Below are 12,479 nucleotides of genomic sequence, written 5' to 3'. Positions count from 1 at the left end.
TGAAGGCCCTGCCAAGGCTTTGCAGGGCGCCGCCTGTGGCCGCCAGCCCGCTGCAGGCTTCGGCCATGCAGCCCAGCGCATGAGCATGCAGCTGCATGTAGCTGTCAATGATGTGCTTTGGCAGCCTCCCATCTTCAGACATCCTGTCCATCAAATGTAAAATAGGGGCAAGATGTTCATAAGGGTGATATTTTCGCATCGGTCAATCTCGAGACTGGAACGCTGAACAGCTTTGCTCTTCAGCTTGCGTGAGCTGGTAATCAACGAGCTCAAAAGCAGAACGTTCCTGATGTTCCTGAATGGAGCTTTGGCAGACATATTGGATGCTCATTGGCAGTACCAAGAGAAGGGTGAGAGCTGCTAGAGACCACTAAAGAATCTCACCTTCGGCCGCCGGGCAGCGGCAGGGGGGTGAGAGCGAAGCACTGCACAAATTTGAGGGCTGCCCTCTGCAGCAGATCCGCCGCGCGCGCGGCAGCCTCCGTTAGTGTGCCTGTGGGCGCAGCGGAGCGCAGCATGCACAGCGTGGCCAGCTGGGTGCACCGGATTGCCAGCTTGGCGCGCGCAACAGAGGCCTGCACCTCCGCTGGCAGATTGCTGGAGGCCGCACTGCTCCACTGAAAGGGAGCCATGCCCTGAATACAAAGTTTCTAGTTTTTCTCTCTTCTGCTCCTCTTCTGCAGATTGTTATGTGTAATGGACTTTCATCAATGTCAACTACAGCACACCATAGCCTGCTCTGTCAATCAAAGCAGGATGGTGTGCCCTTAAGAGTGCGTGTGCCAGTAAGAACAGAGGTCTCAAGTACCTGGGATGATGCTGCACGGGGGGATTCAACAGGCGTCCAAAAGAATTGCAACGATGCAGCAGCGTATGCCGACAGCTCCTCAGCAACAACCTCTGCCAGGCTCGCCAGTCGACCAGGCAGCCAGGCCTCTGATCCTGGCTCTGCACTGCCAGTATTCACCGCTCCAACCTGCACAGAAGCAGTACCATAATCCTCTCTTGCACGGTCCCTGACCGATGAATGCGCATACATGTCATGCGCGCTTGTCTGTTGTTCACATTGCCGGAAGAGGCAGTATTCAAGAGTGAGGGCGCACCTCAAAGAGGGCGTTAAGGAGGATGAGTGTGCGATCGGCAGTGCCTCTGCGCAGGTAGGGGCGCCGGTAGAGCTCCTGGGTCTGATCCTCCAGTGCCTGCAGCAGCCTCTCCTTCAAGGCACCCTCCGCATGCGCGCCAATCATCATCAGGCGGGCCCACCTGCATGTGAACCAGATGGTTCCTTTTTCAAGCATGGCGCTTATGCTGATGCGACATGCATGCAGCGGAACTTTTAGGTCCTACAAAACTTCATTGCACAAAGATACGGCGGTATTAGGTATGGTGAAGTGCAAAGAACCTGACAAGGAAGAACATGCCACCTTTGGGCCGCAGAGGTCCAAGCAGCCAGCTCTTCGGCTGTGATGGCAGACTGGGCCTCATTTGAAGTGGTAGGATCAGTGAAGAATTCCTCCAGGGCGAGCTTCAGCCCGTCCAAATACCACGCTGCATGCGTCTCCTCACCACTCCCCAACAGCCAGTCTGCGATGCGTAGAAGGATGTCGATCCCTAACATATCTGCCCCAACATTGTCCCTAAGGCAATTTTCAGCAATTTGGCAGGCTCATGTGCGGAGATCTCACAGTGCATTATCCACCGTAATAGTGTCAAAACAAACCTCTGACAGGCAGGTGGAGGGACCCCCCCACACTGACAGCATCTTCAGGTAGCTCCTGCAGCAGGGGCACCACAGATGATAGCGGCATGTTCGGCGGGCGCCCGAGCGCAGCCGCCGTCCTCACGACCCCTGCCGATGCAGATACCCTCATTTACAAGCCCTGAATGAAATCAATTCACAAGAAATCAATAAAAATAATATTGGAGATATGAAACGAATGAAGTGAACATTACTGTCACCAGATGAGGTACCCAAATTCTGGTGGGCATGCAAGGGTACTAGCAAGTGACATGTCCAGTGGAATGGCCTGCAATCCGAGTTGACAGAGTGGGCTCACCCTTGCAGAGGTCAGCAGTGAGGTTGGGGCTGCCGTAGAAGTGGAAGGTGCTGACAACAGTCCTGAGGCGTGCGATGACCTGAGCGAACCAGCCGGTATCGTCGACGGGGGCTGCCGCCTCAGCCGCTGCGGCCAGGCAGGATATTATGGCCTTGCGAGTGGCGCGCGGCAGAGACTGCACCGTCTGCGACTCAATGAGCGCTTCCAGGAAATTCCTCTGCCTGCAAGGAAATCGACTAGCGTGTGAGCATTCTTGTCGTGGCCTTTGACAAGGGCAACAGACACCTCTAGGAGATCATTGCAACCTCAGGGTAAGAGTGTCTGCTTACGTGTCAGAAGATGCAGACGCCATGTAGTGGGACACCAGGCGCTCTGTCTGCTGCATGAGCGCTTCCCCATCACCTGCAAGGCATGAGGCAGTATCACAAAAAGTTGCTTTCTGCTGGGACGCCCTTGAACCGGCGAAAGATGGTTTTGCTTTGCTTAGAGGAACGAATGAAAAGTGCTGAAACAGAGAGGCACAGGCCAGCCAACCTTTCAGGAGCATGACTGGCTGAGTCACGGTGCGCAGCAGGCTCTCAATGACAAAGACAGGTGGCAGAAGCGCGGCCCTCACAGGAGTCCAGTCACGCTCCAAGAAGCTGTGCACCACCATGCGCTGCACCTGTTTGGCATGCAAGCCCCCTCATCAAGAGAATTGATCTGACAGCACAGTGATGTTGATATTGCTTGTTTGAATATAGAAATCAAGGCACACAAGAAGGCATCTCCTTTACCTGAGGGTTTGGATGAGTGAAGCCATGCCTCCACAGCAAGGACGCCCAATCAAAGTCAAGCTCAGGTGATTCAGCCTGCGCTGCTCCCTGTCTGTTACATATGAATACTTTCTTTCATAGCCCTTCCATGTATAGATGTTCATAATATTTATCATTCCCGCACAGGAAGAGCGTATCCTGCTCAAATGGGCTGCTTGAAATTCTCCCACCTTTGACTACGAGCCTGCTGAGCAGTTGCGGCAGAAGGAGGATGCAGGGTTCCAATCTGCTCCTTCCAGGGTCCCTGCCAAAACATGAATGGGTCAAGCAAATGGAGGCAAAGCACTATTTGAGAACCTCGCCCTCTGAAAAAGGCGGAAATGACCTGTCACAGCAATAACAGATTATACAAGCTCACCTCTATCAGGTGTAATGGGTACTCATCGAGCAGCTCATGAAGGGATAGGAAAGTCGACCAGGGAGCCTCCCTTACAGCAGCAGTGGGCAAGGCTGCCTTCAGCAGGTAAATGCCTCTCTTGTTGTGCACAGGCTCAGTGCTCGCCTGCAAATTAAACCAAATCAGCACCCTTCAATACTTCATGCGCAAGGATGTGAGCAAATATTTTAAAGTCGCCACATGAGGTTCCAAGAGACAACACATTTTCAGGACACATAGTAACAGGACCATTAAAGTCAGTCCGATGGATCATTGTGGCTGGAGCTCACCAACGCATGCCTCACAAGGGTCCAGAACTCTTCCTCTGTGCGGACATCAAGAGCTCTCTCCCGCCCATGCATTTCTTCCCCGTCCACTTCTTGTGTCTCAGGGAGGAGGACAGATGCATGCTGCATCATGAGAGACAGCACCATGTCTGTGTGGGGCTTTCCTGGCTCCACCATCATCAGCCTGGCCATATTCACGGCGCAGCATTACTTCCCACACACACACAGAAATGCCATCAAAATCACATCGGTTTATATCATGTGGATTGCACAACACGATCTTGAAATGGTTCTGTCCATGTTCTTGGTGCAGCGTTGCACATCATGCTTTTCCAGTGCACTGAATTGAGTAGCTTATCCTTTACCATGAGCAGGCACACAGCAGTTTGATCACCTGCAGGTCTGCCACAGAGCAGAGGAGGTTAGCTGCTGCAATTGGCCACCGACCAGAGCGGCCGCCTGCAGGCAGCTGGGCAGCAGCATGCGCTGCGCTGCCTTCCTTGCTGACTCATCCTTTGAGCCAAGCATGCCCAGCGTGCGCCGCAGCAGCAGCTTCAGCCCCAGAGCCTGCACATACCGAGCGCCGCGCAGCTGCTGTGTTTCGGGCGTCGAGGTTCCATGGCCGGTCGGCTCTGCGCCGGGGCTGTGAGTGCTGCCATGCACTCTGACTGTGCCCGGCAGGCACGCCCTGAAGTAGGGTGGTGAGGCAGCCTCCCCACTGGCAGTCTCAGCGGCAGCCGCACCGCTCGCTGACGGCTCCTGCAGGATACTTGCCACAAGCTGACAGACAGCTGGCAGCGGCAAGCGCTCCAGGGTTCCGACAGCTTTCCGGACATGAGCCTGCAATAGGTTACAAGAGACTTGAGCTCCTCAACAAGGGATGGCCATCGGCCTTTGCATGAACAATACCTGCAGGGATCGCCTACATCTTCCAATTGAGGTCAAGATAGCAGAGGGCGCAAATCGACTTGGACAAACCGGTGGTTCTTCAGTGGGCACACAGGCTTCCAGCTTGGCCAGTAGAGCTGACAGCTCTCCCAATGCCTCATTCGGATGTGGAAGCAGCAAAGAGCATCTGTGGAGGATCAATGCGGCTGCATGCCATGCTCCATGCTCCCAGATGATGCCGCGCAAGCACTCCGTGAGCTGAGACCAGTCAAGCACAACTCACTCAAGCAATGTGCATGTCAATTAAACATTGTTCTCGCAACAGACCGTTACATCGCAAGCAGCGGTGAGACAGCGGACAGTGGTAAAAAGAGATTGGATAAAACATCACCTCTGCATGAAGAGGCGCACGTGCAGCCGTCTGAAGGCCAAGGGCAGGCAGCAGAATTGCTCCTATGAGATCCAGGTGATACTTTGCACCTGCATGTGCAAAAGACACGTCAATGAAGGCAGCACGATGTGCGCATCCCAGATGATGCATGCCTCAGCGCTGCATCGTGTACTGTCTGGCTCACCCTGCTGAGATCTGCAGAGCGCTATAGAGAGGGCAATGGCGCTGTTGAAAGAGCTCCGGGCACCTCCAATTTGGTCCTCAGACTGCAGGCAGTTTTTCAATCCTATAAGCTCCATGAATTTTAGCTGCTGACAGCCTTGTCCACTTCGATCAAACTTGTTCTTTTGTGCGGATATTGAGGATCCATAATAAGGACAGAGCAATATTTTGTTTGGACAACTTCAATTATCCAGGCAGAGTCAGGCACACCTCGTCTGATAGCAGAGAGCTGGCGATACGAAGGATTCCAAGATATATTTTATCAGCATCCAAGAAGTCTGTCAGGACTGAAATAAGCGATATCTGCTGCTCAAGACTCGCATTGGGTGGTGCGGCATGTGCAAGCCTTGGAAGCAGAGCACTCAAACTAATGCTTTCCTCCGCTGAATAGAAGAAGTTCATTGTGCTTTGCAGTTGACAGCCAGAGTCCTCGATATTAGATACGATGAAGACTCAGGAAATTCTTCCCATGTCTTCAGCGCATTATACGATCTGGGCTCGTCCTCCAGATTTATGATCGAGCTCATACCTGCCCTTGAACATCCTCACAGTATTGACAAGTTGTAAGGAATTTAAAGCCTGACGTTCGCGGAGAGCATGCGCAGGAGATGAAGACAGGTCATCTTGCCACCTCATGCATGCATGGGGACATTGGAACTGACAATTGAGTGTCTCTCAAAGCGTCGCTGTGATCTGCTTTGCTGCAAGGGATACAGTATGGCAATCTTCTGCTCGACTGTCTGAAGTATAAGTGGCAGAGGCGGCGCAAAATGCTCAAGCACTGCAGTACTTTGAGAGATGCACTTCTGCATGCGCACCAAATCGGTGGTGAGGTCTAAATTTATGTGGAGGGACTGGCTCTTTAGAGATACCGTAGTGTGCCTGCCAGTTGCTTCCATTATGAACAGACAGCCATGACATCAGACAGTAAGGACAAGCGTTCGTCTTGACATGAACACAGACTTCTCTTACAGTTGGAATTAAATGCAATCAATTACGTAATTAATTGCAATGTAGTATCTACAAGTACTCTCAAAATGCCACTCAATACTTCATGATGCCCAAAGAAGGCCCCGCAATGACCCAGGATCAGACAGAAGCTTCCAATCCTGGGTCATTGCAGGGATTCCTTAACCTTCTGTACAACCCTCTTGTGTTCATGCCAGCAACACCACAATCCTATCTAGGGCACTCAGATGAGGATGGTCACTTGCAAAGCTGGTGCAACTTTCCATTCACAGCTGATTGCTATAGATAGGAACCAGAAGAGTTCATAGCTCTCTGCAGTGCATTGCAAGACAGGGGCACACGCTTTATTGCCTGGACGTCACCCGGCATCATGACAGGCAGAAAATGGACTCCCAAAAGTCAGAATCAAAACAAAATAATATCAAGCAAATGAAGCAGGTTGCACCAGAGCTTCCAAATCAGATTCACTTCCACACAGAAAGGGTCAGGCACTGCCAAGTAAGGGCATGCTTCTATGCAAGCCAGGAAAGCTGTATGTTTCTTCAAAGAGCCTTGCCAAAGCCGGCATGGTGAAAACGGCGCGCCTCACAAGCTGCCGCGGCCAAGGTCTCTCATCCATGTTTGCTAATAGAAAACAAAATTGCAAACATGGCTGAGAGACTCCTTGGCCTGCAAATTATTGTCAATAGGAATGCGTGCCAATCCTTACGCGCTCAGCCATCGTTGCTAAGAGCAGCCAGCTTGCACAGCAAGCCACCCCGAGCACCAACGGGGTCCTGGCGTGAAATAGCACTTGTGCCCACTCGATCAGAACAGCCTTGGGCAGCCAAGGCAAAATTTTGCAGGCGTTTAAAGCCGGCACAGCATGAAAAGAATAAAAGTAAATCACAGGCGTCATGACCCAATTAAATTATGGGGGGGCCTTCCAAGACTAATTCTTCTTCCAAATACTCAGATCTGCCATCTCCTCCCCACAGTGCGTAATGGCAGCTTTAAGGTGCACGTGCAGGGAGGGTCATTGCATGCCTGCCGTTGCAGGCATGGGAAAATTCTGCAGCCTAACCCCTGAGGGCCAGGGCCAGCAGCAGGCACAGGGGGTCCACCCTGAAGGGGGCAGAGCCGCTGGAAGGTCCGTAGACGCTGTCACCGCCGTAAGTGGCAGTCAGCGTGTAGTCGCCGGGCAGCAGCAGGAAGTCGCCTGAAGGCACACACACAGGTCAGCAACTTACAATCTGCTGCATTGCACCTTCTGCTAAAGACAATTGCTGGGCACCTCCAATTGCCTCAAGTCAGGGCCTTGCGACTGCACGAGGGACACAACAAAACATGCATGACAGACTGTACACTGCAAGCCGCAGAAGACAGGCTGTCCAGGGGTACATTTCTGCCCAGCAACAAGCCCCAAAGCAGCATCTGTGCGTCCATCAAGGTCAAAGGGTGAGATTGGGTGGATCAGGGGGTGGGGAGGCGATTTACCCTCGGGGAAGAGGTCGTAGTCGCGGATGTCCTTGAGGGTGAGCTTCTTCTTGAAGGAGGTCAGGTGGGTGATGAACTTGTCCAGCAGCTCCTTCTTCACCTTGAGCGACTCCAGGTTGAAGGTAGCCACTCCGTTCGCAAAGGTCGCCTGCGCGCAAATGCATGCATCCCTTGTGAGTCACCACCGCATGCATGCACATGTCTTGATCACCAGTGCATCTCAATGCCAGCCCATTGAGACGTTCGGGAGGTTCCAGCATGAGGCATGACCACTGACAAATCTCTGCATGCAAGGCACTCCGGGAGGTAGCCGGGGAGGAAATTTGCAGTTCAGCAGCGGCAGAAACGACAGGCAAGTGGGACTCAAAGACACAGCACAGCCATTTGCTGCACACTGGACAGGTGGCACACAGGTGCATGCATGCATGAAGGAGAGGGGGGACTCACAGTGCCCAGGGTGACGAGGTTGTTGCCCAGCTTGCCGCCCGAGATGGCCAGGGTCACATTGCCTGTGGGGGAAGGCGAGCCAGAGGCAGACACGCTGATTGTCAGGGATCCCAGGCAGTTGGGGAAGGTGAACCCTGCGTCACACAGGCACGCACTGTCAGACAGTCATCCTCAGCAGCCTACATACACCCAGGCTCCCAGGCTCGCTGCACAATGCAGCTCATTTTCTCTGCTCTGGACTGCAATCATCTGAAAACAAGACTGAGTGCACCACAATGGCTGCTCTGTAGTTTTAGAGACAGGCAATCTGATTGCTTGCAAGCTTCATAGCTGAAAGCTGTTGCCTCGGTGAAGCGCATAGCTAAAACAGCCAGACATGCTCCACAACACAGGCCGATCAGAGTGCCTGAAAAATGCATACACACTTGAGATGAGGATTTCAACTCGGAAATACATCAAATGAACACAGATGGGGGATCCTTCTCACCGTTGCCGCCGTTGCCGAAGCTGATGGTGATGTTGGTGGGGGCGGTGCCGCCCCCGTTGCCGGCCGATACGACAAAGTTGGTGAGGAAGGAGGCGGTGGGCGCAGTGGCGCCGGTCGGGGTATAGGTAGTCAGCAGGTTGTAGCTGCCGGGCGTGGTCGGCGCGGTGAAAGGGACGGTGAACTTGCCGTCAGCGCCCACTGTGGCGGTGCCCACGGGCACGCCGTCCAGCTGCAGCCGCAGAAACCAGAATACTCGTCAGATATGGGTACTTGAGATGCCAGGCTCATATTGAGTGGCTGAACATGGCAGTGCATTCTGGCGCTTGCAGAGCAGCAAGCTGCTAGGAAAAGCAGGCGGACACTTCAGAAGTTGTGGCTGAGCATTGCCATGAACTGTTGCATACTGCAACAGTCAGAAGCAGGTCCTGGTACAAGGGCGTGAGAGTAGCTGCGTGGGTTTCTGGTCAGCAGATCAGCGAGGAAAAGCAGGTGGGAGGGAACACGCACGAAGACAGTGACACTGCCGCCAGGTGGGCTGCCGTTGGTGTTGGTCACGGTGCCGGTGACAGTGGCCGCGCCGCCGGGGGGCGCCGGGTTGGGGATCACGGTCTGGGTGATGGTGGAGGTGGGGGCGGTGACTGATAGGTTGACAGGCGTGGAGGTGGCGCCAGCAATGGAGTTGCCCGGGGCCGGGTTGAAGGTGGCAGTCACGGCGTAGGTGCCGGCGGCTCCGGGCGCGGGGAATGTGCCTGTGAAGGTTCCGTCGGGGTTCACCGTCACACCAGGGAGCACGGTGCTGCCGTCAACCTGCAAGCAGAAACTGGTTGTCAGCGCCCAAACATATCGTCATCATATCAGCATGCATAGCACAGGCTGCAGTATTATTATAGAGCAGTTCTTGAAGATTGCTTTGCCCGGCTGCGGAGCAAATGTCATAAAGCTTTTTCAAAGCGCCTCATGACTTGCAACAATGCTGCAAGTGCCTATTTACGATCCATGTTTTAATCTATACTCTGCAAATTTGCAGCGCACAGCTCAGGAAGTGGGATTGAAGGGCGGCGTGCCTTGATGTCGACGGTGCCGGCGGCTGGGAGGCCGTTGGTGCCCGTAATGTTGCCGCTGACCGTAACGGGCGCAGTGCCGGCAACGGGGTTGGGGGTGACAGTGGTGAATACGGTGCCGGTGGCCGGGCCGACGGTCAGGGGGAATGTGTATGGCGGGGTGGGGCCGACAAAGGCGGGTGAGGCAGGGGCGTAGGTAACCGTGACCGGGTAGGGCGTGCCGTTTGAGGGCTGGGCTGGGGCAAGGAGTGTGCCAGTGAAGGTTCCGTCCGGCTGGATCGTGAAGGGGCCGGTGGTCACGCCGTTGACCTGAGCACGCCCAGAGACTGCCGTCAGTTGAGGTGCCCAGACGCGTGAACATGCAAAGCGCACTGCTGCAGAATGGACAGCTGCACCTTCAGAGCAGTCCTAGGTCAGGGCAAGGGTTGCCCTGCCGCAACGAATGAGCGGTGTTTACTTGTGTCTGGCCATCAGCAGGCAAAAGGGGCAGGGGTAGGGGACTTACCGTGAGAGTGACTGTGCCGGTGGGAATGGCGCCGCTGGGGGCGGTGGCAGTTCCTGTGACTGTGACAGGGGTGCCTGCCGGGGGGGTGGTGGGGCTTGGAGTGGCGGTGAAGGTCACAACCTCGGGCTGCAGAAAGTCACAGACACTGTCAGTAACTTTCAAGAGGCTTACTTGAGCAGGATTGATTGCGCTTGAGCGAGCAGAATACGGTACACATGCAATGGCCGGACTGGACTGATGCATGCATTTCAGACAGGTCAAAGATACAAAGGTGACTACCGGCAACCGTGCGCATGCATGTAAGGGGTGAGGCGGGATATAGAAAAAATCTGCTGTTGTTGCAGGGGGTTGTTTTATGGAAGGCAGAGTGAAGGATGGGGCGCAGGCTCACCACTGTGAGTGTGGGTCCAGCAGGGGATGTGCCGTCGCCACTCTGAGCCGGATTAAAGTTGGATGTTCCAGTGTACGACAGGGTGATGGTCTGCACAGGCACACAAAGGATCAGCACTTTCCTCTGATGTGGCTGGTTCCGCTTGATGCAAATTTTAAGGTGCTACTTGCCAAGACCATCCACATTCTTGACAGGCCTTCCAATCAATTCGACAACAAGGCAGCAGAGCCAGTTAGTAAGCTGTGCAGCCTGGGGCATGTCCACAGGTACATGCACAATTTGATGTGGGGCATCATAAAAGCTAACCCCTAAAAACTATAAATAGGAGCTGCACGAGACAGCTGGGGCATGAAGAAAGGGAGGTGCAACTCTTCACCTGGGCGCCAGGGGTAGCAGAGTTAGGGACGGTGATGGGGAAGGCAAAGGTTGCAGTCTTGCCAGCGGTGGAAGTGATGGGGCCCTGGCCGATTGGCACGCCGTTGAGGAGAGCAGTGACGGTGCCGCCTGCAATGCAACACATCACTGGTTTAGTCTCCCAAGTCTTGGGCTTGCATATGAAGAGGGTGAGACCGAGGCTAAATCTTCACAATCTGCAAGTCCTGGCAGAGAGGTAGGTATTGATGGCTCGGCAGGCGAGGCCTGCAACAGGGAAATGCTGTGCATGCAATTGGACATTAAGATGAGACTCTGTGCATGACAACGGGCGCCAAACGATCAGGTGCATATTGGACACCGATAAACTCTGTGCATGCCATAGGACACTAGTAAAATCTGCAAACAATGACAAGAAAAAGAGGAGTGCAGTGAGGCTTAGCAGTGAGGCTCACCGTCGGGAGGCAGGACGCTGCCTGCATCAGTGTTGGTGACGGTGGCCACAAATGGCGTGGTGGCACCGGGGAGAGTGGGGGCCGGGTTGGTCCCTTGCACTATGTCGGGGGCCTTGCAATGCAAAAGAGAAACAAGTCAGAAAAGCATGGCAAAAGACTGGAAAACAACGCGCAACGCAGATGAGAAGGCTCCTCAATCCTGATGGCTGCTAGATTTTGTGCTTGTCTACAGCACACACACAGGCCTTTGCAACGGTAAGCACGCGCAGTCACAATAAGAAAGTTTTGCTGGTTTCTGCATGGCAAGGCATGCACCCAGGGGATGTTGGAACACAAGTGTATTGACACCTGCCTGTGCTACAACAGCTGATGTGAGACAGGTGCAGTGTGCGTTGTCTGCTCTACATTTCTGCAGGAAGGGGCCAGGTTGGCGGTATTGCTCACCTTGGTAACCTGGAATGCTCCCAGAGCAAGGGTGGCAGTGGGGCTTAGCAGGGGGGTATCTAGAAGTGGCCGCAACGTGACTGTGGTGCCGCCCACTGTCAAGTCTGCATAAAAAACACACAGAATGAGGCTCAGCTTGCCCTTGCATGCGCAAAGAGATGAGGAAGGAGTGGCATTTGTCAGCATGACTCATCCTGGTGGGCCCCGCATTGATACCGTGTGTGAATATCAAATTACCAGCACTGCATCTTCATCTCACACACATACAATCATTGCTAAGGCAAAAGTACTGAAGTGAACTGCTTTAAAAGACACCCCTCTATTTGCTGTGGATTTAAGTGGTCAGGGTGGTCACCTGCGTAAGCGACTGTCACAGCGGCGTAGTTGCCCACAGGGATGGTGGAAGTCGTGCACGTGGCGATGACAGCAGTTTGGATTGCAATGTCGTTGAGGGAAGCAAGACCCAATGCAGTCAAAACGGCAGGCAGGTTGGCAGAATCCACAACTCCACCCAGCAAACCAACCACCGACGTGATCACCGGTTGGAGTAAAGCAAGAACCCCAGGCTCCAAAACGTCGGTGCCCGCCAGCACGTTGTTCAAGAGTTCGATTGTGAAGGTTGGGTTGAGGTCGTTCAGGTCCACCTGCAGATGCAATGCATTCCCATCAGGCCGCGTCATCACAAAAACCGGGGGCGATCCATGGTGCACAAAGCAGCCCACGTACGGCTGGTCTAAGAATTCATGGTACGCCACATGGGCTTTGCACAGGTGACTGCTCTAGAAATCTGTGCAGGATGAAGCAGGGAATCATCACCGTGGTGCTAAGAAGGCTGA

This window comes from Coccomyxa subellipsoidea, assembly GCF_000258705.1.
Source record: "Coccomyxa subellipsoidea C-169, whole genome shotgun sequence".
Taxonomy (NCBI): Eukaryota; Viridiplantae; Chlorophyta; class Trebouxiophyceae; family Coccomyxaceae; genus Coccomyxa; species Coccomyxa subellipsoidea.
This window is presented reverse-complemented; position numbering follows the sequence as displayed.